We start from the raw sequence: 9,949 nt of genomic DNA, 5'->3' as shown, positions 1-9,949 counted from the left end.
CTCTTAACTTTGGGAAGTTCTTCCTATTCCTAGCATTTAGTCAGAATCTCCTTTCTTTTCATTTGAATCTATGGGCTTGGGTCCTACACTTGGGAGCAGCAGAAAACAAGCTTGCTCCATCTTCCATTTGACAACTCTTCAGGTATTTGAAGATGGCTATCAGATTACCTCTCAGTCTTCTCTTCTCCAAACTAAACACCCCCAATTCCCTCATCCGTTAGGATGGGCTCAACTATGAAAGGTTAATAGAAGGATCACAAAGAAGGGCAGGTGATCATTTGGTGATGTGAGACACCAAGACAAAATGAAACTTCCCCTGAGGTGCTACCACGCCAATGTTGCAAAAGGCTTTGGAAATGGCGCACCATTGATTTCATTGTCATCTCTCTCTCCCCCTTTGGAAAGGGTAAGCAGGCTAACATTTTCAAGTTATTGTGCAACTGCTATTTCTGAAAAAGAAGACACCAGTGTAAAGGCAGAACAGGCATGTTGACAAGAATATTGTAAGGTCTTAGGGCAGCCTTTCCCAACTGGGTGCCCACCAGTATGGTATGGACTCTACCTTCCCCATCCCACTGGGGCTGATGGGAATTAGAGTCCAAAAACATCTGGAGAAGGTTGTCTCAAGAAATGTCTCTGGATGGCTGAACTGGTTGTGTTGGGCAGGAGAGAACAGAAGAACAGCGAGAAAAAATAATCCCATGGGGAAATGAAAGCACGTAAGAATGTGCAGCTACTCCTAGTGGACATCTGTTCTAAAGAGAAGTCAGATCTGCTCAAGGGAGATGCCCCTCTATCACTGCTTCAAGGCTATCTCTTCATTGTTTAGATAGCAGAAATAACTCTCCTATCCAGTCCCTTTGTTTATTGCATGTGAAATCCCACACATGCCAATGAATTTAGGTTTCGGGAATGTGGTTTGCTTTTTGTTTTGGTCTGACACATTTATTTGTCTGCAAGGGAAGATTCCCACACATAGCTCAAATGCAATCGCAAGGGTACACTGTCCTCCCACCCCACGTTGTTTATTGGGTAGATGCAGATTACAGACCAGCACAGAAGCATCTTTACTGTGCCATGTCTAGTGAGTTCTATTATGCCCACGGGAGAGCTTGGATGGTTTCATATTGTATTAAGCAAGTAAGGAAACATGCATTAGCAACTGTATTACACCAGGATATAAGCCTATTTAGTATTTTATAGTCCTGCTATTCTCCCGGGAGAAGGGAGCATGTTTTAGACTCATTTTGATCTTTCATTGTCAAATACCTCTCCGGGAAAGACAACAGATCCTTGTCTGGAATGGCAGTTGTTTTCAAGCGATGTACAGGACATGCATTTCCTTCCATATCTCCACCCTGGGGCTTTGGTTGCAAACACTGAACCCACAAATATGCGAGACCGTTTCCTTCTTGAGAGAGAGAGAGAGAGATCATTGAGAACACCTGCACTTTGGAATGACAGTGATAGACCTTCTTGTACAAATGAAACAGTGGCTAATGTAGGCTCAAGGCTACGAGCCCTGCCTGCTCCCCAACTGCATTTCATTGCAGTATCAGCAGGACCTCCATGTATTTGCAGGCTGCGTGCATATCCAGTGCCAAAACCGGGAGGTTATTTTTTTGTGGGGAGGGCTTGGGCAAGATATCTTCATAGGACCCTCTACCCATATCTTTTTACCATGGCCGCCACTGCCCTCAGACTTTTAAGGATGTGGGAGAAGTCTGATTCAGCTAACAGCAAACCTATTATTATTATTATTATTATTATTATTATTATTATTATTATATATTGAATTCATATACTGCCCTATACCCGGAGATCTACCTAATTCACACTTCCCCAACCAACATGAGAATGGAAACATAGGCATCTTTCAAAATCTGCACTTTGCTGCATTTTGCAATGAGAGCACTAGAAGGGCCCCAATGGATCAGGCCAATGCCCCATCGAATCCAGCATGCTGTTCTCACATGTGACTCATATGATACTTGGACCCTCTTTGCCTTTACTTATTAAATTAGTTTCATTTTTTAATTTCTATTTTAATTGCCTTTCTATCCCACCTTTCCCTCCAAGGAGCTTATGGTGGTGTACATGGTTCTTCTCCCCCCTCCTCATTTAATCCCCACAACAACCCTGTGAGGTAGGTGAGCCTGAGAAGCAGTGACTGGCTGCCAAGCTCACACCAAGTTGGCTTCATGGCTGTGTGAGGATTTGAACCCTGGTCTCTCCAAGGCCCAGTGCTTCCCAAACTTGGGTCTTCAGCTGCTTTGGGGCTACAGTTCCCATCCTCCCTGACCTCTGCTTTTGCTAGCTATGGAGTTATAGTCTAAAAACAGCTGGAGACACAAGTTTAGGAAATACTGTTAAGCACTATGCCATAGCTCTCTAATTTGCTTGGCTAAAGTCATACACACTGCCCAAACACAGGCGTTTCCGTCACCCATACGCGACTTGTGTGACATGGCATCCCTGTCACTGAAAGATGCCTGCCCTGGTTCTGGTTTTCCGGTTTGAACATTTGTGTTTACTTCCCCTCCACACACCCCACATCCCCGATCCATGCACAATCTATGTCTGCCGCCTTAGCAGATCAACCATTTTATGGGAAGCAGAAGAGTTAGGGAGCTGTCAAAGGGAGCAGGATTGTTCAAAAGTTTTGAATAAATCATAGGTGCTTAAACCACGCATCCTCAGCTGACCTAGATGTGGTAGATTTAATTATGTCAGTGCTGAGTACTCTTAAGCACCTTGGGCTCCCCCCTCGCCCGCACGTTCAGATTTTATGCTTGGCAAGTTAATCTTTTCTTCATTGTTAGTATACAGAGATCTTTCTCCTCCCACTCTTCTTCCAGTGTGTGTGTGTGTGTCTTGGGATGGAATATATGATATGACAGCAGCCTGCCCACCATTCAAATCTCTTTTTATATATGTTATAGCTGAAACCTTGAACACACTGAAGACAATGGACTTCTAAACAAGCAGAGGTTTCTGCTGCAAGTGATTAGGTAATTGGTTCCCAAAGTGGATGGTAGCACCCCCTGGGGGTGGGGAGTGGAATTACCTAAGGGGTGCTAAGAGCCAAGGGGGTGGCTAGGGGTTCTGGAGGTCTAAATGACTACCAGGCTTTGAAAAAATGGAATCGCTGGATCAAGTTCATCAGGTTTGTTGGATTGAATAAATGTGCAAATAATTGTTACTGCTTTGAATTTTTTTGTGTTACGTTTCCAAGCACAGATCAAAGTGTTGGTGTTGACCTTTAAAGCCCTAAATCGCCTCGGCCCAGTATACCTGAAGGAGTGTCTCCACCCCCATCATTCTGCCCAGAAGCTGGGGTCCAGTGCTGAGGGCCTTCTGGCGGTTCCCTCACTGCGAGAAGCAAAGCTACAGGGAACCAGGCAGAGGGCCTTCTCGGTAGTGGCACCCACCCTGTGGAATGCCCTCCCATCAGATGTCAAAGAGAAAAACAACTACCTGACATTTAGAAGACATCTGAAGGCAGCCCTGTTCAGGGAAGTTTTTAATGTGTAACATTTTAATGTATTTTTAATCTTTGTTGGAAGCAGCCCAGAGTGGCTGGGGAAACCCAGCCAGATGGGTGGGGTACAAATAATAAATTATTATAATGTTATTATTGTACTGGGTCGTGCAAACCGCTATTCCGCATAATGCCTTTCTCCCCTAAGGTAGTGGGCACTGGGGATGAATTTATAGAACCAAGTGGGTAGTGCTCTGAAAATGTTTGGGAACTACTAGAAATGGATGGAGAGCCCATGACGCAACAGGAGTTGGTCATGCAAAGCCTATCCGCCCCACCCAGTGTGTCCAGTTGCCAGGGAACTTCAGCCCAGCAACATGTGGAGGGCCGCAGGTTCCCTGAGTTAGAACTTTCATCTCCTGGGGAAAAAATAAAGGCAATAAGTGTTATTGTGCTCGGGTCATCTTGTGGGTTTCCCACAGGCATCTGGTTGGCTACTGTGAGAACAGGATGCTGGACTAGATGGGTCATTGGCTTGACCCACTAGGCTCTTCTTATGTTCTTATGGATGACTTTAATAGAGATTTGGGTTTTTTTTTAAGACAAGGCTATCACTGGTGACTAGCCATGATGGAGTTAGTGCTCTGCCTCCAGGGCTGGTAGCAATGTTTCTGCAAACCAGTTGCTGGAGGCCATAGGAGGAGAGTGTGCTTTTGAGCTTGAGTCCTGCTTGCAGGTTTCCCATGGGCAACTGGCTGGCTACTGTGGGAACAGGATGCTGGACTAGATGGGCTATTGGCCCAATCCAGCAGCCCCTTCCTCTATTTTTATGCTCCTACTGTGATATCCCACCAGGACTGATATGTTTCTACATGCAGTTCTTCCCGTGCTTCGTAAGAAAGCAACAAGATACAACACGGTGCAAACTTACATAACCCAACGTTGCATTTGCTGCTACGGGAATGTTTTCCTATTTAATTCTCTCTCTGGTTGTGTAATAAAACATTGCCGCATTTCCTCCTTTTGGCGGGAGGAGGATATTATTATTTTTTTGCGTATGGTGTGAATTGGAATTTTGATCGACAGGATAAGCTGCAATCCAATGCTAAACTATAGATTTCCAAGCAGATTGATGCAACAAATTGTTAGCAAATAGCAGTTTGCAATTTGATGCTAATTAGACATAAGGCAAATATGTGCCATGACAAATTAGCAGAAAACCATACTGGAGAGGATTAGTGTGCGCTGGCAGGGACGCTGCCTGGTTTCCTTGTCTTAACTGGAGAGTTTGAGCCAGCTTCTCCCCCTCAGGAAACCGGGAGCCAGAACTGAGAGCTTGAGCCTCCTGAAATGCCTGTAATTACATAGATCTGTTGTCTAGCCTTGCTTTTAATCCTAGTGGTACCATGTCTCCTCCCCTTCCTCCTGCCACATATTAGCATGGGCCTCTATTACACCAGGAGATGCTTTTAAGGCAGTGGCGGCTGGTCCATTGGCCCACCACTTCTCTCAGATGGCCCCTACCTGCCAGCTGGTCTTCTTACAACCAGTCAAGGGATGGCTCTGCTTCTTATTGGCTCCATCTTCACCTGCTGTTGATCTTATTGCCTTTTGCCCTCCCATTCTCAATGGACACCAGCCTTATGTGTGTTGCCTTATGCATTTACGTCCATAACCAAATATATCTTTGGATTCTGGCCGGTTAATTAATTTGACGCTTTCAGAGCACCTTACAAAAGATCGATTGCAGATGACTGAACTACATCCTTCAACCCATATCCGTAGCATAGCATTACAAACAGGCAGTTTCTTTAAAGAGGTGTGATGGGATCACTTCCTCCTCCTGTCCTGCTCACAGGGCAGATGGTTCTAATGGCCCCGATACCCTGGACCGCAGGTGGAATAAGGTGGCTACCCAGTGGATCATACACAAAGAGGCATTGCATTGCAAGAAAAATAACACCTACCATCTGTCCATTTGATAAGTACTTGTGTTTAAACTAATCCCTTTTTTGAACGTTTCCCCCAGTTAAATAGAACAGATGATTTTTTAATCAATGAAAACAGTTTTAATGAATTTTAGGGCAGTCCTGCATATTTCAGGTTGTATTTGGTATGAGACTTTGCCTCTGCTATTCAAACAGAGGAGTCCTTTCACATTATTCAAATTATTGGTTAGCAAAAATTGTGCATTGCCTTCTATACAAATGGCTGTATGGGATGGGAACTTATTATGTTTTCCGGATGTTATTTTGGATGCAGTGTTTAAACTTCATCTTTTGCGCTAGGATGGGATATTTCATGTTTGATTTTGTGATATAAGAATCTAATTTTAAAAACCTCACAATTTTAAGTTGTCGCAGTTGGAGTCCAAAAACATCTGGAGGGCCACAGGTTCCCCATCACCATTCTGTGTAAAAACAAATCTTTTTTTTTTTGTTAAAAGAAGCTTTTAACCTGGTGCTGGAAGGCAGGAAGCAAGAAATTAATCACATTTTCTAGTGCAGCAAATTCCTCAACTTGGGTGCCAGCACCAATAAGGTCCTGTCCCAACCTCAAACACCATGCTTCTGATAGTGAAAGGATACACAGAGCAGGATTTGTAAGATACCACATTTGGACCTCAATTTATCATGGCACAGATAGAGAATTCTTCAATAGCATTGTTTGTCTGGTTTTCCTTGCCAGAGAATCCAAAATATTTGATTTATGAATGCTTCCTTGGGGTATGACATAGACCTAAAATATGCATAGAGATTATGAACGTTGTGTGTTCTTTAATAATTATCTCCTTTTTTGGTATATAAAGGAGATATATATATATATATATATATATATATATATATATATATATAGTTGTTCTTTAGTCATATCCGACTCTTCCTGACCCCATGGACCAGAGCACGCCAGGCACTCCTGTCTTCCACTGGCTCCCGCAGTGACTTAATTTGCCACAACTGACTTAATTTTGTTGAACAAGTAACTTATACTTTTATGTCCATATAAGGACCAAAAAGGTTCATGAAATATGACAGTCCAGAAGTCGGAAGGATCCTGACATTTCTGTGTACAAGGACAGAGGGGGAGGGAAGTAAATTATTTACAGCAAACTGCTCATTTTTTTTAGAATTAGTAAAGGGAATTCTTCAGACAGTTTTAAGAAAGATCAATAATACCTTTTCTTGCAAAATCCTTTTCATGAATTAAAAATCTGTTGATATGCTACAAAGGACTTACAAAGAGAGAGAGAGAGGAGATTTTGGACATGTTGTTACATAGTGCCTTGCAAGACTTTTTATGCTGCTGTTTCCTAGCCACTTCCCTGGGAGTAAGCCCCATTGAACTCAGCGGGACTTACTTCTGAGCAGATGTGTCTTGGATTGCACTGCCAGGGCTTCTTTTGTAGCCTATGGATGTTTGTAGCCCTACTCATGCAAACAAACAGGGGATATTGAACTGTGGAAATTATGGAATAGGGGAAAGTTGAATTGTGGTGACGGTTGTGTCTCCTAATCCCTGAATTACACACGGCATGGAGAAAATGGATAGAGATAAGTTACCCTCCCTCCCTTTCATTACACTCGAACTCATGGACTCCCAATGAAGCTGAATGTTGGAAGATTCAGGGCAGAGAAAAGAAGGTCCTTCTTCAAGCAACACATAAGTAAACTCTGAAACTCATTCCTACAGGAGGCAGTGGTGGCCACCAACCCAGACGGCTTTAAAAGGGGTTCAGACAAATTAATGGAGGAGGCTATGCTCTTTCTCCATGGTTGAGGCAGAAATGCTTCTGAATTCCAGTTGCTGGAAACCACAGGATGGGAAATGTGCTCTTGTGCTTGACTTGTAAGGGCTTCCCACTGGGGCATTTGGTTTGTACCTGTGAGAACAAGATGCTGGTCTAGATGGGTTGCTGGCCTGATCCAGCAGGCTCTTCTTATGTTCCTTGGGTCTTCTGTACATAGTGTACAAGTTCTAGACATGTAGGTTCTCTCCTTCTGGTCGGAAACGTTTCTTTGGTTCTCAGCAGCACTGTGCTAGCATAAAATCGTGATTTAAGGGGAGCTATGCCCATGAGAAAATGGACCCCTTGTATCCAAAGAAAATCCTCATAGCCTCCAGATAATATCCATGAAGGGTTAGCAACTGCTCAATCCGTGTTTGGCTGCCCCCTGTGATGAACCACTGAATGACAGGTGGTAGCTTCTCAGTGAAGGATCTTCAGGACACCCACCCACCCATGCCAGCCATTGGGTGCTCCTGAACAGGAAGGAATATAAAAGGACTTCCTGTTAGTGTTGAGTCTTTCTTGAGCAACAAGGTCTTCCTGGGCTCTGGTGTGTTTGTGCATCCTTGGCTAGTTTCCAGTCTTTACTTCTTTTCTTCTTGATTCTTCTCCCGGTTTGGTTTGGTCCTGTCTTGCTTCAAGGGATGAGGATGCCAGAGGCTTCCCATAGGCATCTGTCTGGCTACTGGTAGAACAGGATACTGGATTAGATGGGCTCCTTTGGGCCTGCTCCAGAAGGTTCTTATGTTCTTACTCAGGTTTTCCAACCATTCCTCATAGCCCAGTTTCCAGATACCTTACAAGTCTTGTTTGACATCATCTGGATGGCCACTCATTGATGAGTGTCAATGTGGCGCCTGGAATGGACCTCATCTTAAAACCTGTATCTAAATATAGGTTAAATGTGTGTGTTCCAACAAAAGCAAGAGGGCCTGGCCTGCTGCAATATTAAAACTAGAACTAGAACATTGATACAGGAACTGCAATACAGAACCTGCCATTTACATATCCAGGATTGAAAGGACTGCTGTGCCCACATCTGCATGATCATAACTGTTAAAGTGAGAATAATATTTCAAGTGGGCATACAGTTATTCCCCCATTATTCCACCCCTCCTTTTCTTCCCCAGCCTTCTTTAGGATGTCACTAGCAGAATTAATTTTTCTCCTAATGCAAGTCTCAGACTAGACTGATATTTTTCCTAGTCTCTGAAATATTTAAGGTTGTCAAGGATGGCTATGTAATCATCAAACTTTTATTGTTTTTCTCTGCCTATCCAGAATTCATCAATGAATAAAAACAAAAGATAGATGTTTGGGGGCTTTTCTAAAGAAAATAAAGCTTTCTCTTTTTTACCTTGTTGTAATTTATAGTTAGTTCCTTTTATCCGTTTAAGATGCTTGAGTTAGCAAATTTCCTTTGACAAGTCCACCTATTTATTATTACTAAGCATCCTTCTCCAGAACATTTGAAATGTCACATGTATTGTTTTAAATAACATCATAAAATTAATTTTTAACCATGCAAGTGATTCACAAAGAATAGAGCAAACAACACATAATTAACAGTTTTCTGCTGTTTGTCAGGGCTATTTTATTTATTGCTATCATCTGCCAAAAGCAAAAATGTTTTGACTTCAGTTGCACACTAGCACTGAGTTAAAGCAGATCTTAGTTAAAAAGAATGCAACATATCGAGTTTTGAATATTTCATGTGGTTTTGGAGGTGTTGCAAAAATTGAATCTTCAGCAGAGTTAAAAGAAATGTAACTCTCAAAACCCGTCTTGGAAGCTCTTGAGGTGGTTCTGAAGTTGCAGGTTTTAATTCAGATCTTTGGGAAGAATAATTACTCTGGTATACTGCTTTCAGCAAAGCTGGGGCCAGTGATGATGATGATGATGTGATATCTACCCCTAGAATTTGGCTGATCCCGTTCAGGTTCTTTTCATTTCTTCTACAGATATGTAATCTCTGTATCTACAGTATCTACAGATATGTAATCTCTGGAGGGAAAATAGCTCTCAAATTCTGCTTCAGATACAGTTTGGTGCCAACTTTTGTAAATCCCAGTTTAGGGGTGCAGAACCTGTTGTGCTTTGGATGTTGCTGGATTCTAACTCCCATTCAGCTTCAGCCATCATGGCCAATGGCTAGGAGGTGCTTATGGGAGTTGTAATCTGGTAACATCCAGTAAGGCAATGGTTAGCCATCCCATCCTAAATTTTGATATGTCTCAAGTTCAAATGCTAGCATCTCTTGGGTTTTGCATTAAAGGGATCTTGGGTATATGATTCTGAAAAGTACTTGTTTCTGGTAGCCTGGAGAGCTACTGCCAGTCAAAATACACAATGCTTAGATGAAAGGGAGAAATGTGCTAAGAGGAAGGCATGCTTGGCAAACCCTCACCATGATCAACTCCCACCCAGAAACCCCACTGTGGAAGGATGTGTGGATCCAGACTTGGCCTCCACAGTCACTTACGTACTCACTGTTAAGACCACATGCTCAGGAAAGACAATCTTACTTGGATGAAGGTCTAGCTTGGTACAGATACAGTGGATGCTCGGGTTGCGAACATGATCCATGCAGGAAGCACATTCGCAACCTGCAGGGTCTGCAACACACAGCACCACGTATGCGCACGTGTGGGTTGCAATTTGGCGCTTCTGTGCATGCGCAA

The sequence above is a fragment of the Podarcis pityusensis genome (assembly GCF_964106645.2).
Source record: "Podarcis pityusensis genome assembly, chromosome: 8".
NCBI lineage: Eukaryota > Metazoa > Chordata > Lepidosauria > Squamata > Lacertidae > Podarcis > Podarcis pityusensis.
The sequence above is the reverse complement of the archived record's forward strand: the minus strand, read 5'-3'. Positions refer to the sequence as shown.